The sequence below is a fragment of the Periplaneta americana genome, chromosome 5 (assembly GCF_040183065.1).
Source record: "Periplaneta americana isolate PAMFEO1 chromosome 5, P.americana_PAMFEO1_priV1, whole genome shotgun sequence".
Classification (NCBI taxonomy): Eukaryota; Metazoa; Arthropoda; class Insecta; order Blattodea; family Blattidae; genus Periplaneta; species Periplaneta americana.
The window spans coordinates 43,961,055-43,984,526 of NC_091121.1; the positions used below are offsets into that span (position 1 = coordinate 43,961,055).

Here is a 23,472-nt window from a genome sequence, read left to right on the forward strand (position 1 = left end):
GACCCATATTTTATAAAAATACATTAAATGGACACATATACTGCACAGAAACACTCGCAATATTTTTTTCACTTGTGACAAATCAAAAAGGACAATATGGATATTTTCAAATAAGGTTCTGCTACACTCCACACCGAGTCTTTGGCCAATATAAGGAGGGTTTTTGATGATAGACGAATTTCTAGAGAGTTATAGTCCATATGTTCACCAGATCTTACTGTGTCCGACTTTATGAAATAAAAGACAACAATATAACAACAAGACAAATTCAAAGAACTTCAGAATAAGAACTTTTGCGTGTTAATGATAGTAATTAATTTTATCAGATGTCAGGAATGCCTGAATGCAGACAGAGACCACTTTGAACAACTCCAGTAACACAGGTTAATACTCATTATAACATTATGTGCATTCTTTTGTTAATCACATTGTGTGTGTGTGTATCTAATGCTCTGGATTTAACAATGAAGTCATCATCCTTCTTGCTTCCCAATATTTTGATGGAAGGTCCACAAATGTCCTAAGAGTTTCACAATTAGCCAGGTGCTCCATCTCCATGTCCTCTTCTCTGGTGCACAGTAAGCATTTAGGTGAATTCAGTACTCCAATACGATGGAGGTGTTTACTGAGGCAATCATGACCAGTAATCAATTTAAACATGGCCACGGCAAATTTTCGAGGTAGATCAGGAATTAGTTTTGGATCTTTGAGTGATTCTTTCAAATTTGAATTTTGATGTTTTGCCTGTTCGCTGTTAATTATTCTTTTTATGACTTGTTTTATTGATTCATATGGGAACTTGAAATTTGTTTTCAAGTTGATTTTAGTTCCTTTCTTTGCTAACATATCTGCTTTCTCGTTACCGTTCAGTCCACAGTGGGCCGGTATCCATTGGAAGACCAATTTTTTATTTAGCATTTGAATTTGTTTTACCATGCAATGAATTTCTTTTACTTTTTCCACTTTAGGGGATGTAGTTGAGCTGATGGACTGGATTGCAGCTTTGGAATAAGACAGGATGACTATGTTTTTGCACTAGTTTAGCCAAACAAATACATTTTGAAGTGATGTATAAATGGCTTCAACTTCGCCATCAAAATTTGTTGTGTACTTGCCAACATTTTTATAAAGAGAAAAGTACTGACGAGTAGCTCCTGCTCCAGCTCCTTCATTTTGATCCATGAGAGATCCATCAGTGTAAATGTACAACCAGTCCTTTTGTGGATATTTTCTATTAATTGTTTGTAGGGCAATGGCTTTTGCTACTTCTGGATTTATATCTTTTTTGTTGAACACTTCATCAAGATCAAGGCAGCAGTCTACTTTGAAGTTATTAAGTGGATTATATCGAGACATCAAGTTTTCCTTTTCACTTGGTATTTCTAGATTTTGTTTAAGCGTTTCTACCTCTTGTATGTATCCGTTTTGGGTCCTCAATGTAAATTTAGAATCTTTGTATCTACTCCATTTATCCCAATTTGGAAGCCTTCTTAATTTTTCATACGTTAAAAGGGCTTGTGTTTCAAGGTCTGTTACAACTGGTTTATTAGATGTGATTATTTGCATAGCTTCAATTGGAGTAGTTTTGATTGCACCAATGATGAGACGTAAAGCTTGGTTTTGAGTGCGTTCTAATATCTGTTTATTTGTGGTTGATGAGGTTATTAGTGCTTCACCACAGTACGTAATCACATTGTAAGAGCATTGAATATGAGGGGAAATAATAGACTGAAAATGCTAGGAGTTGATCGGTTGGCAGCGGTTGTTACTTGTGTGCATGGGGCTGGCTGATCCTGACTGGGATTCTCTGTAGTAAACCTATCAGGACCTCGACAGCTCTCATAGGACTACTAGTGATTTGAGCACATATAATATGAATGCAAGCAAGCCTCTGCATACAAACCAACATACTGGTGTAGTTCTTATACTGAGGTCAAGATCTGGAAGAACCATACAACAGCAGCTCCATAGAAAAAAGCATGCTACATATCACGACGAATGCAATTAAAAAAAAAAAACCCTTGGATGTCCTGAGGTACGTCTAACAGCACATTGACATGTTGAGAATGTGGCAACGATCTTTTGATATGATAGGTCTTATGTTTGTATGATTTGAGGCTTTCTCGGCGTTGGTTCGCTAATATGTTTTCGCGGGATATCAGCCGAGTTAAAATTTTGGAATGTTCCAAGCTTTCAACTGCTATCTCTGCAGCCATCTTCAGGGAAGTTGTCTGGACGAAAATCGAATCAAAAAAAGAGAGGAGAATTGGGAGGAAAAATTAAAAAAATACGCAAAACGCGTCCTTGCAAGGGGTCGGGGTGCTGTAACAAACTAAATATGTGAGCTCCAAGCCTGTTGGCCACTAGTCTCACTCTGGTTTACGCTTCTCTACTGAAGGATTTCTAGAAAATTTTGAAGGGGAAAGCCGAAAATGGACGTAACAGAGACGGTGGACTGCAGCTTTTTTTAACTGAAATGGAGGCCATAATTCAAAATTATCCATTTCTAACTGGTGTCCTTTTTATTGTGTACAATAAAATTAGTCCCAGAAATTTAGCTGTCCTGTTGAACTCTGGTATTTACCTCAGTAATTTTCTTCATAGCTGCCACTAAAATTTCACAGCAACAATCCTTCTGATTTTTCAGACGTTGGCCAGTCAACTGCAACAGACAGTCGTAATGGTCCCAATGAGCAGGTACCCTCCTCTTTAAATAGATGTACATCCAATCTTTGAAAAGTAATTGTTTATGAGACATTATTAGGCTACAGTAATGAAAATAATTCTAAACAAATTTCTTCCTATAAAAAGTTGTATAATTCTTTACTTGTGACAAGTTTAATGACCAGTCTTATGGTGAGCCACTTTCAACAACTTTACACTTAGCTAGTCACTTTATGTTGCTATTAATACACAAATTATTACAGATACATATTATACTTATATAAAAACCCTAAACAATGTTTTCTGTAAATTTTTACATTCCTGTTAGTATGTGTTACTTCAAATATACATTCTTATAAACAATTAAGTGAATTATATACAGCTCATTTTCTTCTTACAGTACGTACACGTTGGAGCGACGATAAACGATAAAAGGAGCAGCGATGCTATATCAGAGAGAATTGAAGCACGCATTGTTATTGAGGTGTGCATATTGGAGTAACGATAAAAGCGAAGATACACGATAAAAGCGACGAAAAAGCAAAGTTCCATTTTCTTCGCTCTTGTCGTTCATATGATCTCTGATTAAGATAATATTAATCTGTATAAATACCGGTGATTATCAATATTCCGAATATTAATCGATTTATTATTATTTCGGCTTATTGAATTAATTATTGTAGATATTGACAAATTGATCAGTTGTGTATTTATTCGTCCTATGTTATGTGATCACAAGAACCAATCACACCACGAATTTATACTATCTTTGGGATGAGAAACAGGTTTAATTTTGTACGTATTTAAGTTATATTAACCTTGAACTTGGCAGCTGATACTTTCTAAATATCTTCTCTCATTAAGTGGATGCACAGAATATCTTCTACTGATAAATCAAAATGTTCGCTTCCCGCATTCTCGTTGCTCCGATATGAACACTTGATTTTTTGATAATACCAAAGCGTCGCTAGATCATTTCTCTTATCGTTTATCGTTGCTCTAACGTGTACGTACCCTTACACAGCATATAAAAGTTATAGTAATTTTACAGTTGGTGATTATTTTTGTAGGCAACTCTCCTGAAGAACGACTCTAAAGGCAATCTTCCTTCCACCTTCACTAATTGTCAACATAACATGCGAGAGGTCCAGGATAAATTACTAGGGAAATGGTCCGTTTCTCTAGTATTGCATCGTGGATCTCTCAAATGTTACATATTAATAACAAGTGGGGAGAGGGGAGCTACAACAGTGCATCAGAATATACAGGTAAGTACCAATCGATAAAACCACGTGTTTTATCACTAAATACATTTCACAGAAGCCAGAGATGCAAAAGAATAAAGGTGCCTCTTTACTGTAGCTTTTCTGGAGAATTGCCTTCTTTTTTTTTAAATACCCTACAAAGCAAACAAGTTACGGAAATCATCACGTACAAGGTGGCGGTTGCACGGCCGCTTTCAACAAGCTTTTAGTGATAAACGTGTCAACGTGTGACACAATTTCACAGTTTACTTAGAATATCAAAATGAAAAATTACCAGAATTTCTTTCAAGACCTTTATGTTGACTCTCACAGACTCTAGGAGTGCATGGACTGTTCATAGCTTGGAAGTAATATTTGTTTTACACTTTAATGAACTGATTTTGAAATTCACAAGAAACGGGAAATTAATCCTATTCAAACAATACTTGTGTGACTAGTCGTAAGTAGAATCCCACTGGAATCTCATTACATTAGGCTTACTACAATCATGAAAAAACCGAATATGTGCCCTGCTCATCAAAAAAAAAAAAAAAAAAATGCTAGAACCTATATCAGTACCACAACTGATGCAAAAACTTGTTTTTGTCCTAATGTAGAAAGCACTAACAGCTGATATCAACAATTGGTCGTGTGAACAGAAATATTGTGTTCACTTGTTGGTCAAGAGAGATTGCAGGCTGTCTTGACAAAGGGAGAAACGAGAACTTGGCATGCTAAGAACTTTAGTAGGCCTACTAAAAAGACAAAAATCGGTAATCTTTCATTGTATACCGGTACAACTGCAGAAAATCTCAAAACGGTAACATCAATTACACATAGGCCTACCCACATTTACACATATTACCCAATATTCAATTATGGAGATGCAGATATCAACAAAAATACGTTGTTTCTGAAAGTACCATCGAAAGACAGACAGATCTAGTCTATGGCCCTATTACAATCTATGTCTTTTCCCAGTGTATATACTGAATGTTAACACTATCAATCACATGGTTATAATTTCGAACACAGACCTCTAGCAGCATCGCACACACAACTGCACACTTCAGTAACACATATCGAATCAGGAAATGTGAGCTGTTATTTCACAACCATTCGAAACTGTTACGAATATACGATGCCCGTAATAGTAAACAGTACATAATGTAACAACAGTTCACCCTATCTTTAATAGTAATAACAAGCAATCTTGCAAATTAAAATACAACATGTTACGTATTTAATTTACTTACTAAAAAGTATACAACTTGTTCCAAATTTCCTTCTTTCCCAACAACCTCAACAATTAGGCCCAGTTTATTGTGAAAAAAATATAATACCACGTCTAGAAACAATAACGCATCCAGAACTCCCTTCGTTAACTGTCCGACTTTCTCGCACAAGTACAAATCACTCTCATCAATTTGTTATATTATAACTTATTGTGATTATTTACACAACGTAACGCAACACGACTCTACAAAAAAAATTCTGTTATTTTTCGTTTCAGAAATCCGTTTCCTTTTCCTGTTTCCTGGAGTATATACATCTTGCTGAAAAAGTATACAGCTCACTGAGAAAATTCCTAATTGTATTCTGTGGAAACAAGCACTACACTTGCACGGAATATGTGTGATTGTAATTTTTCAGGTGATCAGGAGTGAAATAAAGCAATGTTATTGAATAAATGCTACTTAATAAGCATACAGGAGCAGATAAATGTGAAAGAAGTTTTGTTTTACTCTTCCTATTTACACTCCGTTCTGGATTTCATACAGTTCAGTGGATATTGCTCTTTGCTAAAGTGCTCTTCTCTTTGGGCTTTACTAGCTACGGTTTGTCTACGGCGATCTTCCCCGACGTTCATCGTTGGCGATCTTCTCTGGGATTCTGTCCCGTTGATTTGAATGTGAATGTTTCTTTATGGCGTTATGGCCAAGGTAACTGGACGTTATGGCGATGAACTTCAACGAACATCGCTGTTCGCTGGGCTCGACGAACGTCGTCCGTGTTTGCCTTGGAGGCAAAAACCTGGCGGATCTTTCTGGAATTTCTCCACTAATGAAGACGAGATATTAATTGATTAAACACAAATCCCTGTTCGACATGAGCCAAAAAGAAGAACCAACGTAAACAATAACAAATCTATATTTTGCAACAACCAGAACTGTTAATACAATTGAGTAAAATGATTCATAATTTAAGGACACATATACGATACCGGTACGGCAGATTTAGCTACTGAAGCAAAAGTTTGAGTGTGAAATAATTTGGAATTTCGAGCAAAGGAGAGAAGTGCAACAACCTCCTCCTCCTCACATTATTTTTTTATTTGTAACATTATTTCCTAAATAAATGCTTCTAAATTAAAAAAAAAATAACATTGTAGGAAATAAAAATAAAGTGTTTATACCATTAGTTTTTACCTTAAAGTTGCTGCTTATCTTTCAGCTGGGCTTATTGGTTTTTTGAATAAATTTTGTGGATAATTTTACAATATAATTTTCAATTGAACTTAAAACAAAATTAAATTGTTCGGGAGAAAGTCTGAAATATTCCTTAAAATTGGTGGGATAATTTTCAAGATATCTTAATATCAATGAATTAAAAGAGCCCTCTGTATATCTATTTTTAAAATTCCGGCACACCGGCGACGCTAAAATAGCCTATCCTCTACGGTTGCGAGCGTCGTTAAATAAAACAATTTACAATTTACAAACTTATCAAACCAGGAATAATATGAACACTCCTTACGTGATATTGAGCAAAACTGTATATAGATATAAATGGTACTTAAAAGTATTAAACTGCTTAATGTACTACCTTTTTCTGCTATAACTGTAGCTGACAATGGATTTTAAGAAGTAATTAAAATAGCTTACAAGCAAGCTACAGTATTTTACTCTTGTGATAAATATTTATTTACATACTAATAAAAGTGATGTAGTGTTTTCGTGCAATTTTAATTCAAATTATTATCTATATTGTATGTAATGTATTGACGAAGTCTGTTGCATTTGTAAATGTATTGACTAATAAAGATTATTATTATTATTATTATTATTATTATTATTATTATTATTATTATTATTATTATTATAGATCACTTTAATTTTAAAGAAAGAATAAGGATACTCCATGTCCTTGTTATAACCTGTCAAATAACAATTCATATACTCTCCTCTCTCTCAAAAAAAGTAAAGAACTCTTCCTTCCCTTTTGCCCTGAGTACATTGGTCATGGACGGTAGTGACCTAGTGGGGGGGCTAAAGTACGCAAAGAAAATCATTCTGTTCCACAGCCTCATTGTCCACTACAATACCATATTATTTGCCATAGAAAGAAAAGACCTCATTAGAGAGCACGAATCTGGTCACGCAGGTAGCCGGCATTCGCATCCTTGGCAGGCAACACGCATTACGTAAACATTGCGTAAGTAGGGAGAGAGGTCATCTGAGTACCGTATTTTGAGGCCACCTGACTTTTTGGTCGTGAATTCGAACCCCGGGGCTTATTCTCCTGACTGACATTTCAAGTGATCCTGAAAATTAAGTATCTATTATTACTACGATGTTGACATATTACTACGATTACATAATATGGTCACAGTCTAGTATATACAGTCACGAAACTTGAGTTGTTGAGGTTGCTAGGAACAATAGACTGTACAGGTACTATTTCGCATTGCCTGTAATGAGGCGAAGTAGCGATCCTAGTGGTTAGCAACTATCTATGGATGCATATTTATTACATATTGAGCTTCGTGACTGTATATACTAGACTGTGATATGGTTATGGTGTTTGATAAACTTTTGTATTATACGAGGGACGTTCAATAAGTAATTTTCCCGTAGCTGTGAAATTTATTGTTATTAATTTACACTATTCTACTTTACACATTCTTTAGCTCCCTCTACGTAAGTACCTAAGGTGTTGAGGCATTTTCCCCATCTGTGTACCAGCTTTTGAATGCCATTTTCACAGAATATAATATGGCTCTGGCAGTATAAAAAATGTCGCACCGCCGGCCGTTTTGATCTGTCCATCACTCTGAAAACGGCGACCTTCCATCTCCTTTGTCAGTGCTGGAAGCAGATGGAAGTCGCTAGGCGCCAAATCAGAACTGCAAAGTGGATGTTTATGGCGCTCCCAGTGATTTGGGGTTGGGTTCGGTTTGCAGTATGCGGTCTACCGTTGTCATCAAGGAGGATACTTCGGACGAGGAGTTCAGGTCGCTTATAACGTATTGCAGATTTGAAATGTTGTAAGAATGAACAGTAATGATCAACGTTCACTGTTTCTCGTGGTACGAAAAAATATAAAAGAAGAACTCCTTTGGAATCCCAGAATATTGTCAACATGATTTTCCTTGCAGAAGGAGTGACCATGAACATTTTATTTCTGGTGAAGTGCAATATTTCCATTCCATGGTCGTCACTTTCTCTTCAGGGGTGCAATGATCAGTGGCGTAGCATGAAATTTTGAGCAGGGGAAGCTAACTCAAGTTGTCTTCCATGCAATATGAGAAAATGTATTACAAAAATATAGTCTTAAAATAAATAGTAGTCAATTTCAAGTCAGCAGTCGAAGATTGGTTGGAACATCGTAAGTAAAACCAATAAGGCATGACCTCAAATGAGACGTAATAAAATACGATTTCACGGTTTGCACATATCTCTAACAAATAGACACGTATACGTATAACATTAGCTCACTCCCTGTCATACTTAGAGAAATCACAATATTAGTATCATTACGTAAGTATGCGTCTGTCTTTTGGTTGTGTCCTTCATTGACAGCAAGGGAGTCGGTCATTTGTTTTTTAAATCACACTTTTGTTCGTAAGTCAGTCTTGATAATACAATTGTCCTAAAAAAATTCAAGTAAATTAGTGTCAGGAACTGTTATTTTACTCATTATTTATTATATCAGCCACAATGCACACTAACACTTCAACTGAACACAACTGACGAATAGGGATAACTCGGAAACTACTTATTTTAAATGTTAAAGCTAGCTTCTTTTCGAGCCTTGCGACTACGGTAGCTTAGTTAGAAAGGGATGGAAAATCTGCGGGGTGGATTACACAGAAGAAACCGGTCTGCTTGGAAGCTGGTGTGTGCAGGCTTCTTGTTTACTGCTGCATCACAAATAATCCTGAGCTGCCGCATCACAATATTTAACGCGTAAATATAAATTCTATTAAAATTAATAAATAATTTTCTCCATAAACTGCAGGTTTATTATGAAATTATTATTAACTGGGGAAGCTAAGCTTTTTAGCTTACATTGACGCTACGCCATTGGTAATGATGCAACCTGGACTCCTTGCCCGAGGTGTCCACCTCCTAGATGACAACGCTCGGCCGCCTACTGCAAACCAAACCCAACGCCAAATTGCACGCCTTGAACAGCCACCTTACAGCCCTGATTTGGCGCCTAGCAAATTCCATCTGTTCCCAGCATTCGCTAAGGAGTTGGAAGATCGTCGTTTCCTGAACGGTGAGCAGATCAAAACAGAGGTGCGGCGGTTTTTATATAGCCAGAAACATATATTCTTTGAAGATGGTATTCAAAAGTTGGTACACAGATGGGACAAATGTCTCAAGATCGAAGGGGTTTACGTGAAGAAGTAGGCCACTGATGGAGTTAAAGGATGTGTAAAGTAGGTGCCTGTAAATTAATAACAATAAATTTCACAGTTACAGAAAAATTACTTATTGACCGTCTCTCGTATAAGAAAAGTCAGTGATGGATAGCCAAGGTATTTGATTTGCAGATAATATTAGTTCAGCAAATTTTCCATGATTTGGATGCGTTTTCGTACTGCATACAGGTTATTCATGATCTGCAATCATGGTTTGATTTAAATTAAGACGTCTGTGTTGTGCTCGGACTCTTGAAAATGTGTATAAAAATTATATTCTTTCAAATATCTGCATTTTGAATAATCTTCAAAAACGTTACGAAACATGTGTAACGAATTATGGGCAGTTTTTACAACATGCATATATTACTGGTTGATATGTTTCTCAATTAAATTTCACTGTCTTTAGTTTCGGTATACACCGTATATCCAAAGATGGACCCAATTTCAAAGCCTCTGAATCACGAGTCGCCCGTGAATGACTTGCATATTATCACTTGAACTGGTACATCATAGAGTTTCTAATGACCAATGCTAGATGTCTCTCTCAAAGTAACAATAGCCGAATAACCGAACGCAACAATAGCCGCTAAATTTACTGAATGCAGTTATAAAGCAATTTTCACTGAATTGAGACTAAAGTGAGTAAAAGTAAACGTGTTATGTGCTGTTTCTGCAAGAAATGTTTTTCTTAGAAAACACAGTAAATGAGCAAACCTATCTCGAAATGTTGGAAAAGTGGCTTTTCCTGTAATTTTATGAAGACTCCAATGATCTAATTTTTCAGTAAGACGGAGCACCATCACATTGGCACCGACAGGTTTGACAGTTTCTAAATGACACACCAGCATATAGGTAATTAAGTATGGACACTTCGCGTCGGTACCTTTGATGTAGCCGGACTGATTTCAATGACCTTCAAGCCAGCTAGAGGGTGAGATTCTGCTTTCTCCCTAGAGTTGGCGCTGACATAACACCAGCTAGCAGTCGACACAGCGGAAATATAACACATATAATTAATACATCTAGGTACATTATGTACTCAATAAAATAACTTGGATCCATAAAATAATAAATCCGTCATTAACTGTAACGTCCAGACTTTAGAGTTCCTTTATAATGAGAGTTGAGACGTTGACCCCATCAACAATTAAAATATGTAATGATTTGATAGCGCTGAAAATGCAAAAACAAAACTCTTATGAGAAGTAAAACCATATACCTATATTATATTATATGCAAATATTAAACGAATTTGATACTTAATTGTATAATGTATTATATTATTTTATAATATAATTTATTATATCTCAAATATAAAAAATTATTATTACAACTAGTTTGTCACTGAGAAATAAGGAAAAGCTGTTAACTTGAATTTATTTGAAGCAAAGCGTTGTTACTGGATTATGAAATAAAGTAGACGATGTTTGGATCCTGTGTCTCAACTCTATTCTCAATTATTATCTTAGCGTGTGCTCGATTACATTAACCTCTAGCGTTTGAAAGTAGAACTAAACGCCGGCGCACAGAGAAACAAAACACAGGAAAATTCGCTCAGTATCCATTCTTTATAATCCCTATTCTCTGGACACACTACCTCAACGTTGGATAGGCCGCATGGGACTCGAAACTTAGCACTACACTCTTAGCCCCCAAAGTCCCCAGACACTATTAGAAGGGTTTGGGACGAATTCAGCTATTGCTTCGATGTTGTCCGTGCAGCAACTGAAAGACACATAGAGCACTTATAACGTGGTGAGTAAAACTTGGCGACTCATTAAACTATTTGCAATTTGTTGTATAATTATAACTTATTGTCATTGCGACATATTATGGGGCTTTGAAATTGGGTCCATATTTTTTATACATGGTATATTTTATTCTGGGCCATGCCGTACTGTACTGTACAGCACCATGTTCATGCCTTGATTCTGTTATTTAAAGGCACCGAAATAAACTAATAACTACGTGGTTTTCTAGTGCCGCGCCGGTGGGATTGGCGATTGATTGATAGCACAGTGGTAGGCCTACTACTTGGAAAGATGATGCGAGGATTCGCCATACGAGTAGGGTACCTTTCGTCTTATATTTTGCAGAAAATCTCAGAAATAAAGCTCATTCAGACAACCGGACCAAGCTACATCCTAGCACAGCCTCGGCTCACTGCTCTCGATACTCCGAGATTATGTCGATGACTGATTCATGTTATCAGCTTGTTTCAATATAGTACTTACGTGGAAGTTTAACAAGTTCATGAGACGTTGGGAAAAGGTCTTAAAAGGTTAAATCGGGACAGGGTCATAGTTCATTCATTTGTTTACTAATTTAAGTCTATTTATTATAACATAGGAAAGTACAGTACTGAAAAAAAAAACCGGACCGACCCTTGTAGCTGATTTCAGAGCCTTGTTTACTCCAGAGCACGATAGACTGGTAACTAAGACTTTCGTGGTTCGAATCCTGCCTGGGAAAGAAACATTTATTTTTATTCCTTATTCAAATTTATTCCCAATACTTTTCGATTGCATTTAAGTGTATTTAAATGCGACAGGCTCATGTCAGTAGATTTACTGGCATGCAAAAGAACTCCTGCGGGACAAAATTCCGGCACACCGGCGACGCTGATATAACCTCTGCAGTTGCGAGCTTCGGTTTAAGCACCAGATTGATTAAAAAATAACAAAATATGCTTTTACGTGCACTAAAAGCTGAAATATACTTTTACCTCTTAAATATGCATATTCATTCATAATGTTCTGCCCAAGGGCAGGTCCACTGCAAACCCAGCATTCTCCAGCCTTTCCTATTTTTTGCTTCCTCTTAATCTCCCCATATGATCCATATATCTTAATGTCGTCTATCATCTGATATATTCTTCTGCCCCAAACTCTTCTCCCGTCCACCATTCCTTCCTGTGCATCCTTCAGTAGGCAGTTTTTTTCTCAACCAGTGACCCAGCCAATTCCTTTTTCCTGTTCTCTATTAGTTTCAGCACTATGTATATATATATATATATATATATATATATATATATATATACACTATAAAATCTTGACCTTTGGTTGCAAATAACTTGAAATGCATTTATATAAAGTCACGACGCTGTTATTCCCGGCGTGACTCCTCCCCTTTGCTTACGTCTTAGGAAGTGAAGGCTCTACAAAGTCTAGGTAGGTAGTATCGTTCGCCATTTTTGTTCTTTCGTTGCCGAACTACCAGACGAGGAATGTATTTGCCACACCGTTGAACATTATCATGTCGTAGCTTCTATGATAATAAATCAAACGTACTGTAATTCAGAAAATAATTGAGCGGCAAATAATGTCCTCATGTGCTCTCTGCGAACGCCAACGAAAGAGCCAAAATGGCGGGCTATTATATTAAGTATTTATCGATCCATAGGAAATGCATAATGTTATCAGGAGCGAATCACAAGTTGCACATATTTAAATGTAGCCTACCTGCAACGTGATTGGCTGCCGAAAATAACAGCGACGGGACTATAATTGTGGCATATGATTTGCAACTAAGGAATAAAACATGCAAATATGCTGAAATTCGCCCTCTACTCATAATGACTCAGTACTGGCAAAAAATCAGGGATGTAATAAACTGATAATAAATTGCAGGAGACCTTAATTTCTGTCAGGACCAAAATACGGAAAAAAATGAATTATTCCAAAAAGAATAAAACTGAATTTGCTATAACATGAATACATAACTTCTGTATAAATTTAGTTTCTGAATTTCTTTCTCGACAATTCTTAGAAACTCCAACTAATTGCTGAAAAATGCCGGTGCGCACCATATAGTAGTAGTAGTAGTAGTAGTAGTAGTAGTAGTAGTAGTAGGCCTAGTGATTTTGCTCAGATAAATATATTCGGCCTGACTGTTATAGATCGCACGCGACTTCCATTCAATGCGATTCAGTTTAGTTTTTGGTAAAACAATGAACATTAGAACAGCCAATCTTCAATATAATATGTATAAAGATATCGTACAAAAATGTCATGCTATATTTCTAAGGAAATATTCTGGCGTTCAATAACTATTTGACCCGATAACTAAAAAATAAACTAGGAGAAACCGGCTCATTTTATACCTATATAAAAAGGCGTATAAATAGTGTTCTAACTGAAGAAACACTCGATGACATAGACTATAGGATAGGATAGTCTCCCACGAAATCGTTAAAAAGTCAGCCCAGCAGGCAGGTGTATCCAAGATATTAGCTTCGAAAGCGATACAATAGTTAAAACTAAAGCTTTGTAAGACAACAATCTTCCATAATTGAATGAAACGGACCATATGTCTAAGACTTACGGTAGTTTTAATTTTTTAGACGAAATACAGCCTGCATAGAACTCTTTTCAAAGGATGTGAAATGTACCTTAGAGAGGATGGTTGACAGTTCCAGAATATATTATGAAGTAAGCCAACCAATTGAGACTCGGAATCCAAGAGGGGCCCAATATTTAATCACTTTTAAAATTTATTTCTCACGCAAAATAATTAGTAGAAGCTTGTTGCCATGGTTATATGAAAAGATGTAATGGAGATGTACTTACGAAACAAAAAATAAATAATTAGTCAGAGGCAGTTTGTAGCAACAGCAAACATTTTTTTCAATTTCCCAAAAGTTTGATGTAATGGACTTGGGCCCCTCTTGGATTCCGGGTCTCAATTACATCTGTCATGTCCACACCTGTGGAGTAACGGTTAGCGCGTCTAGCCGCGAAACCAGGTGGCCCGGGTTCGATTTCCGGTCGGGGCATGTTACCTGGTTGAGGTTTTTTCGAGGTTTTCCCTCAACCTAATATGAGCAAATGCTGGGTAATTTTCGGTGTTGGACCCCTGACTCATTTCACCGGCATTATCACCTTCATCCCATTCAGACGCTAAACACCTAAGATGTTGATAAAGCGTCGTAAAATAACCTACTAAAATAAAATAAAAATACATCTGAAATGTAGGCCTAATGTACAAAAGGCGAGATTTTACTGCCGAAAGCTGACGCGTTGTATAACCGCTAAGTGGGCTGTTACTTACCCGTGTCATTTTTCGAACGGCACCGTACTAAGGGAAACCTGTTTCCAGGCGTACATTCGTTAACGGTTTCTACTGGATAGATTATTCAGCGCCAGTGGACGAGAAATAGTCTACGAATTTTTACTGGAGTTCTCTATCAGGGATAAGTTTCTTTTATGTGTTCTAAATCTACGATATGGGAGTCACAGCTTTATTTGCCCCCGGAGGAAGTAATTCTAAGAAATTTATCTTCCTTTAAAATCCATCGCCAACGGCTGGTTTGAGCCCACGAAACCTTGAAACCAACGACCAGCGTGGTAATTGCAAGGCAGCTGGGGACGACGCTCGCAGTTTAAATCAAGACACGCTCATTGGAGTCTAGCACTCTCAGTTGTACGAGACAAGGAAGATAACAGTACTCGTATTCTGAAAACATCAGGTATGGGCGAAATTATACACTTCGCAAAATAGGAGAGAGGTAGCTAAACGAGTCTCTAATCGACATTGTAGGGGCCTAGTCGTCGATGATGCAATGGAGAGGGAAAGGAACTGACCATCCTATCCCAATATCTCCTGGCTTAGTTGCCTCATAAGTAACGCCTTATTGCTGCCATTTGTGAGGTTCAAACCTGTCTTCGGACAATTGACCCAGCGTTTCTCAAACTATGGTCCGCGGACCACCTGTAGTCCTCAAGGTCTGCCCTTGTGGTCCTTCAAAAAAGACAGAAGAAAAAATAAAATTCAAATGAAAATCTCAGAGTTTGTAAATGACATATGGCAATCGCCTTTCACTTTTTCTCCCAGTACTGACATTTTATGAAATTTATTTACTCTACCCGTCTATTGAATTCCCACTCTACTCTCAGCAACAAAAGAGGGATTTAAACACTATGAACGTGGTGTTTCTCGCTATATTTTCCGTGCACATCCGGCGTCGTGCCTGTAACCCAGCCAGGGACTATCCGAATTCATAACAGGAGCAATGTAGGCCTACCGAACCTTTTCATGTATTTATGACTTTCTTATTAATTTGGCGACACCCAGTCTGCACATTGAAATGGTCACGTACTGTAAGTCGTACATCAATAATAAAACATGGAAAATTGAATCTTTACTTGTTGAAAATCGACCATGTTTCTGTTTTTGCAGATGACGATATAAGAAATTTTCTTCTATTAACATTAACTTAATTAGTTAATACTTACTTACTTACTGGCTTTTAAGGAACCCGGAGGTTCATTGCCGCCCTCACATAAGCCCGCCATTGGTCCCTATCCTGTGCAAGATTAATCCAGTCTCTACCATCATATCCCACCTCCCTCAAATCCATTTTAATATTATCTTCCCATCTACGTCTCGGCCTCCCCAAAGGTCTTTTTCCCTCCGGCCTCCCAACTAACACTCTATATGCATTTCTGGATTCGCCCATACGTGCTACATGTCCTGCCCATCTCAAACGTCTGGATTTTGTGTTCCTAATTATGTCAGGTGAAGAATACATTGCGTGCAGCTCTGTGTTGTGTAACTTTCTCCCTTCTCCTGTAACTTCATCCCTCTTAGCCCCAAATATTTTCCTAAGAACCTTATTCTCAAACACCCTTAATCTCTGTTCCTCTCTCAAAGTCCAAGTTTCACAACCATACAGAACCGGTAATATAACTGTTTTATAAATTCTAATTTTCAGATTTTTTGACAGCAGACTAGATGACAAAAGCTTCTCAACCGAATAATAACAGGCATTTCCCATATTTATTCTGCGTTTAATTTCCTCCCGAGTGTCATTTATATTTGTTACTGTTGCTCCAAGATATTTGAATTTTTCCACCTCTTCGAAAGATAAATCTCCAATTTTTATAGTTCTATTTCGTACAATATTCTGGTCACGAGACATAATCATTCGGGATTTACTTCCAACCCTATCGCTTTACTTGCTTCAACTAGAATTTCCGCGTTTTCCCTAATCGTTTGTGGATTTTCCCCTAGCATATTCACGTCATCCGCATAGACAAGAAGCTGATGTAACCCATTCAACTCCAAACCCTGTCTATTATCCTGAACTTTCCTAATGGCATATTCTAGAGCGAAGTTAAAAAGTAAAGTTGATAGTGCATCTTCCTGCTTTAGCCCGCAGTGAATTGGAAAAGCATCAGATAGAAACTGGCCTATACGGACTCTGCTGTAAGTTTCACTAAGACACATTTTAATTAATCGAACTAGTTTCTTGGGAATACCAAATTCAATAAGAATATTATATAAAACTTCTCTCTTAACCGAGTCATACGCCTTTTTGAAATCTATGAATAACTGATGTACTGTACCATTATACTCCCATTTTTTCTCCAATATCTGTCGAATACAAAAAATCTGACCAATAGTCGATCTATTACGCCTCAAACCACACTGATGATCCCCAATAATTTCATCTACATATGGAGTTAATCTTCTCAAAAGGATATTCGACAAAATTTTGTACGACGTCAACAAAAGTGATATTCCTCGAAAGTTACTACAGTTAGTCTTGTCCCCCTTCTTAAAAATAGGTACGATTATAGACTCCTTCCATTGTTCTGGTACAATTTCCTTTTCCCAAATTGCAAGTACAAGTTTATAGATTTCGCTAGATAATGCCCTTCCACCCTCTTGTATTAATTCTGCTGGAATTTGATCAATACCTGGAGACATGTACTTTTTCAGATTTTCTATCGCAATTTCGACTTCAGAAAGTGTGGTTTCCGGTATGAATGGCTCAGCAGTTTGTATTTGAATTTCGTCCTGATCATTTCTATTTGGCCTATGTATATTTAGTAGTTGCCCAAAATAGTTTTTCCATCTGTTCAGGATTGAATGAGAGTCTGCAAGTAAGTCACCATTCTCATCCTTGATCACGTTTACCCTTGCCTGATATCCGTTTTTAAATTCCTTTATACCCTTATATAAATCTCGAATGTTTTTATTCTTACTATTTGTTTCTACCTCATTCAGTTTTTCCTTCAAGTAATCTCTCTTTTTATTCCTAAGTGTACGACTTGCTTCCCGTCTTTCATTGAAATAATTATCTCTATTCTCCACAATTGGATCCTGTAAGAATTTCAATTTTGCCTGTTTCCTTCTATCTACTACAATGGAACAATCTTCATCAAACCATGGTTTCTAATTAGTTAATACTAATATAAAATTAATGTAATTGAATTAATTTTCATTAATTGTTTCTACATTAAAATGTAAGTATACTGGTATTAAAATATGCTAGGCCTACATAAATGATAAATTTGCTTTCGAAGGGAACAAGAGTATGGTGGTCCGCGGAACTGTTCTGACTTAAAAAATTGGTCCCCATTTGAGAAAAGTTTGAGAAACGCTGGACTAAACAACAACTAGGAACGACATAGTTAGGCTAGGGCTTCCTGTGCCGTAATAGTTGTCATGCTCGTCATGGCCTTCAGGAACTTCTGAGTCAGGGTCCATTTACACAACGACCGAACGCATTAAGAATGAAGGAACAAAAACACTATCACGTGCAAGTATACTGAAAAATATCTTGAAAATGTATTATTATATTATGTAATAGTGTATAATTATTTTGTAATAGTAGACATTTCTATGTAAATTAAGGCACAGCAGAATAACCAACATGCAGCGTTTTCAAGGATTTAGATAGATAGAGAGTAGCGTGTCACAAGAAAACTGAGCACTATAGGCAAAAACTGATTTCATTTTCGAAATCAGCACCCACGACTTAGCTAATAACCATTCACATTCTTTGTGACAAAAGTGCTGTTGACCATGTTATCAATTCTCGTTACTATAGTGGCTTCAATATTTTTCCCATTTTTTTAATGCTTATATATATAATAATTTAAATTACTTCATTATATTATTATTATTATTATTATTATTATTATTATTATTATTATTATTATTATTAATACTTCCATCTATGTTTATTATTGCTTCACTAACACTATTTATCTAACTTCTAGTATTTAATTTTACTCTTATTAAATACTTACTGTTCTAAGTTCTGGACATTACTGTAATTATTACTGTAATAGATAAGCCTATTGCATTAGGGATGGAAGGTTATTCGAAAATAACCGGTTTTCGGTTAACCGGTTATTTTAAAATTAATTTAACTTGAAAGGGATTAGCTAATCAAAAATAACCGGTTGACCGGTTATTATTAATTTTTTTTTTGTAAAAAAACTTTTCAAAGTAAGCAAATCAGTTATAAAAACCTAGTGATGTCAATAGAATAAAAAAAACCGTTTATAATCAAGTGTGAACCAACCAAAATTACATTATTAGATGTTGAAGAAGATAAAACTAGCCTGCGAATTTCAACTTTGTGTTTGTTGCCTAAAGTAAATAATGTGATTTTATATAATGTCGATATGCTGAATTCGAATTTTCAATCCGTTTACTTCTATCACGTCAGGTTTGTTTGCAAAATCATTTTAAATGTATTGTATAATTACGTGAATTTCATCACAAACTTTTTCATTTCACGTTTTTATTTCAAATGCAAAAGCAATATTTAAAAAACAAAACTTGCTGAAATTATGTGTATGGTTGTTCATACATGTCACTAGAGTGTTTTTGCTTTGCTTTGTCTTATTTACTTCACTATTGGATGTAAAAATTAGGACAATGTATCACACAAAAAATTACACCACTTGCTTCTTAGTTGAGTAAGTCCTCCTGCTCCTCTTTTTTATTTTTGTCTTCAGGTATTTTACGCTTTAACATCCAACACTAATGAGAATACATACTGATGCTCCATCGTCCCTGGTATCTCCTTTCGAACTCCTGCAGATCCTTGTGAAATCGTTCACCTTGCTCTTCGCTCAAAAATCCTAGGTTTTCGGGGAAATAATCAGGTGAGAAAACAGAAAATGAATTTTGATACTCATGTTACAACCAAGTTCCTTGAATGCTTCAAGCATGTTAGCCACAATGTTTCGGTAATTAGGACCCTTGTTGTTACCAAGAAATTTTAAAACAAATTCACAGAAAGATATCCATGCTGCTCTCCCCCTTTCATCCACAGTGTTTTTAAATGCTGCATTAGACATCTGTTTTCTTTTATCAGGGCCATTAAATATATCTTCTTTTAATTTGCTTCAGATAGTAGTGGAAATTTCTCACATATGTACAAAATGAATTTTGATACTCATGTTACAACCAAGTTCCTTGAATGCTTCAAGCATGTTAGCCACAATGTTTCGGTAATTAGGACCCTTGTTGTTACCAAGAAATTTTAAAACAAATTCACAGAAAGATATCCATGCTGCTCTCCCCCTTTCATCCACAGTGTTTTTAAATGCTGCATTAGACATCTGTTTTCTTTTATCAGGGCCATTAAATATATCTTCTTTTAATTTGCTTCAGATAGTAGTGGAAATTTCTCACATATGTACTTGAAACAGTCTCTTTCCTTATTTGAAGCCACGTTCTGCAGCACTCGACTCTGGTAGATAGTCACTGGCACTCGTCACAATTTCCTTCAACTCTACATCAGACTCAGATGAAAACTATTCAAGATTTTCTAGTCGCACAGTGATTGGTACATCAGGCCCATGGGGTACAGGTAAAATGGCTGACCGAATAACTGAATACACGATTTGCTTTTTATTTTTAGAATCGTACCCCTTCACATCACACGAACAGAAGTAGCGGTCATTACTATGGTTCGACTGCTCTCTCCAAACCATAGGTACTCCAAAAGATAGCAACAGTCTTCTGCCGTTGATCCAATGATGAAGTTCTTCAATCCATGCTCCACATACTTTGTGTGGAGTCCAAGCTTTACTTTGATCTACAAGTTTGATTCCAAAATAAGCAAGATATGACTTTTTCACAAAATCTGTCAAATTACGCGTCTGCTTAGGCAATGTCTATATGTTATATATATATATATATATATATATATATATATATATATATATATATATATATACAAAAATGGTCTGGATTATTTATACATTCTCGATGCGACATGGTAAATACTTTCTTACAGAACTAAAAACTCTCAACTTTCTACTCCACAATAAAGCTTCAAAAACTGATTTCGTTTCGTTTCCAGATGAAACACAGACTATTGAAATGTGAGAGGAACTAGTCTCTCACCAAGGTATGGCTGACATTTCTATCTCTCACAAATAAAGATAATGGGAAGGCTGCACGCTATTTCACCCTAACTTCCTTAAACGCTTGCACCCTCTATCTGCTAAGAAACATCCGTTGTCCTTGATTTTCAACATAAACATCTTAAAAATATGTTAAATACATTTGGTTTTCATATCTTAACATACTAAAACTACAGTTGTTAAAGTATTATATTTTAAATAATTACGCTATAAATTGTCGTAATATATTATAAGAAAATTAAAATAACAAAAAAATGGTACGTGATAGGAAGTTTCTGGCTTCGAATTTGACTTCAGCATGCCAAAAATATCTTAAAAACATTCAAACTTTGGAGGCAGTAATTTCATCGCAGACTAGTGTAATCAAAGAAGTCCCTGAACAAACTAAAAAAAATTAAGAGGTTATGCAATTGCAGTGTGTATATGATTTAGCTAATTACTTTACCCATATTAAGGTTATACTTACAAATGGCTTTTAAGGAACCAGGAGTTTCATTGCCTCCCTCATATAAGCCCGCTGTCAGTTTCAATACTGAGCAAGATTAATCCAGTCTCTACCATCATATCCCACCTCCCTCAAATCCGTATTTATATTATCCTTCCATCTACGTCTCGGCCTCTTCAAAGATCTTTTTCCCTACGGCCTCCCAACTAACACTCTATATGCATTTCTGGATTCACTCATACGTGCTACATGCCCTGCCCATCTCAAACGTCTGAATTTAATATTCCTAATTATGTCAGGTGAAGAATGCAATGCGTGCAGTTCTGCGTTGTGTAACTTTCTCCATTTTTCTGTAATTTCATCCCCCTTAGCTCCAAATATTTTCCTAAGCACCTTATTCTCAAACACCCTTAACCTCTGTTCCTCTCTCAAAGTGGGAGTCCAAGTTTCACAACCATAAAGAACAACCGGTAATATAATTGTTTTATAAATTCTAACTTTCAGATTTTTTGAGAGCAGACTGGATGACAAAAGCTTCTCAACCGAACAACAACAGGCATTTCTCATATTTATTCTGCGTTTAATTTCCTCCCGAGTGTCATTTATATGTGTTACTGTTGCTTCAAGAGATTTGAACTTTTCCACCTTTTCAAAGGATAAATTTCCATTTCGTACTATGTTCTGGTCACGAGACATAATCATATACTTTGTTTTTTGTTTGTTTGTTTTTTTTTTTGAGATTTACTTCCAAACCTAATCTCCTTACTTGCTTCAAATTAGGGTTATAGTAATGGTAAATAAAAACAAAATACAATTATATAATTTTTACAGAAGTAGGTATTCCGACAGACAATATATTTTTCTATAACCAACATAATATAGGCCTACTGAAAAAATTCTCGCCGTTTGAAATGCTCCAAAACCCGCACATTTACATAAGCCAATCAGAGAAAGTTAGCGATTAAGATAAGCATTGTAAACTATAGACAGATTAGGTAAGTAATGCAGTAGCCCATATCCATCTAGGAAATGGCTCACTGTTACCTATAATTCGTTTACAGGGCTGATCAGATAGAGCATGATAAAAAGAAATGATATTCTACCGATATTTGAGATACATTAATAGTACATTATGAAACGAGCCTATAATGGTAGCAATTAAGACGCGAGTATGTTTATGAAACTCGCTTGCGCTCGTTTCATAATTTCCATACGAGCGTCTTAATTACCATTATAGTCAAGTTTCATACGACTTTTTATGCTCGACTATATTTCTAACTTGAAATTATTCATAAGTATTCATGTTATTCTTATCTGACTGAGGAGCGGAACTGACCTTGTGCAATACCTCGTAAATTGTGGGATGTGCGCAGACGCCAAAGTATTGATTTTTTCCGAGAAACAAATATGTCGACATTGACCTTGATATAATCTAGAGATTAAAATAAACATTAATCTTGATATAACCTTGAAATTGAATTAGACATTGAAAAACGAGATGACAAATTGAATTTATTTGAATATTATTTACAATTAACGCTAATTATTATAGTAACATAACTGACTTTATTTCAAATATAGGTGATTTATTGATTTATTTTTGTCTTTCGATTGCATATCCGAGAATAATCGATACTTGCGCTTTCATATTGCTACAATGGTATTTTCTGATTGGTGGAACACCTGAACTTTAATGAATAGATGTACTTTAATGAGGTCCATTAAAGGGTTGCTGCCAGGTATATAATTACTACATTTCGGCATGGTCGAGCATAAAAATATAGCTGATTTATTACATAATTTAAAAAAAATAACTCGTCGTTCGGTTATTGATGAAAATAACAAACAGGTTAAACCTGAAAACAAAAAAACCGGTAATTAACCGGTTAATGAAAATAACCAGTTATCAAAATAACCGTTTTTTGGCCATCCCTAATTAGAGCCTGGTTTGTTGGACGAGAAGGTCTGCTGACCTCAGCTCTGCCAGATTAAATAAATAGTCTAAGTTATTAAGATATATGTGAATATGCAATGTTGTATTTACTTTAAAGATTGGATAAATCGATTGTAATAAAATGTATGCTAAACTTCGAACTCTTTATTAAGTTTGTGAAAATGACTGGCAAATCTAAACATGTTGCTTCCTGTTACATTAACGTTGTGCTTGTGAACCTTAAAGAAATGCAATGGATCAGCGATCTCGGTCACCCATGTGAGGCTTATCGTGAATTCAACTGATGAGGCTTTCCCCTCTCTGCGGAAGATAATTCGTTCATTTTCAATAATTGAAGT

General features: G+C 35.9%; 1 protein-coding gene across 4 annotated transcripts in view; it reads right to left on the reverse strand.

The window, feature by feature from the left end:
* LOC138699560 (baculoviral IAP repeat-containing protein 6-like) overlaps positions 1-5,481 on the reverse strand; it is a 37,527-nt gene extending 32,046 nt beyond the window's left edge. The window contains exons 1-2 of one of the 4 annotated variants that reach the window (XM_069825547.1): positions 5,165-5,480; positions 2,585-2,662 (exon numbers count right to left, since the gene is read on the reverse strand). The gene's annotated coding sequence lies outside the window, so the exon portion shown is untranslated. Of the gene's footprint in view, positions 1-2,584; positions 2,731-4,945; positions 5,087-5,164 lie in introns of those variants that run through there. The other 3 variants (XM_069825548.1, XM_069825550.1, XM_069825551.1) reach the window with 3 other exon arrangements.
* Positions 5,482-23,472: the final 17,991 nt, after the last annotated feature.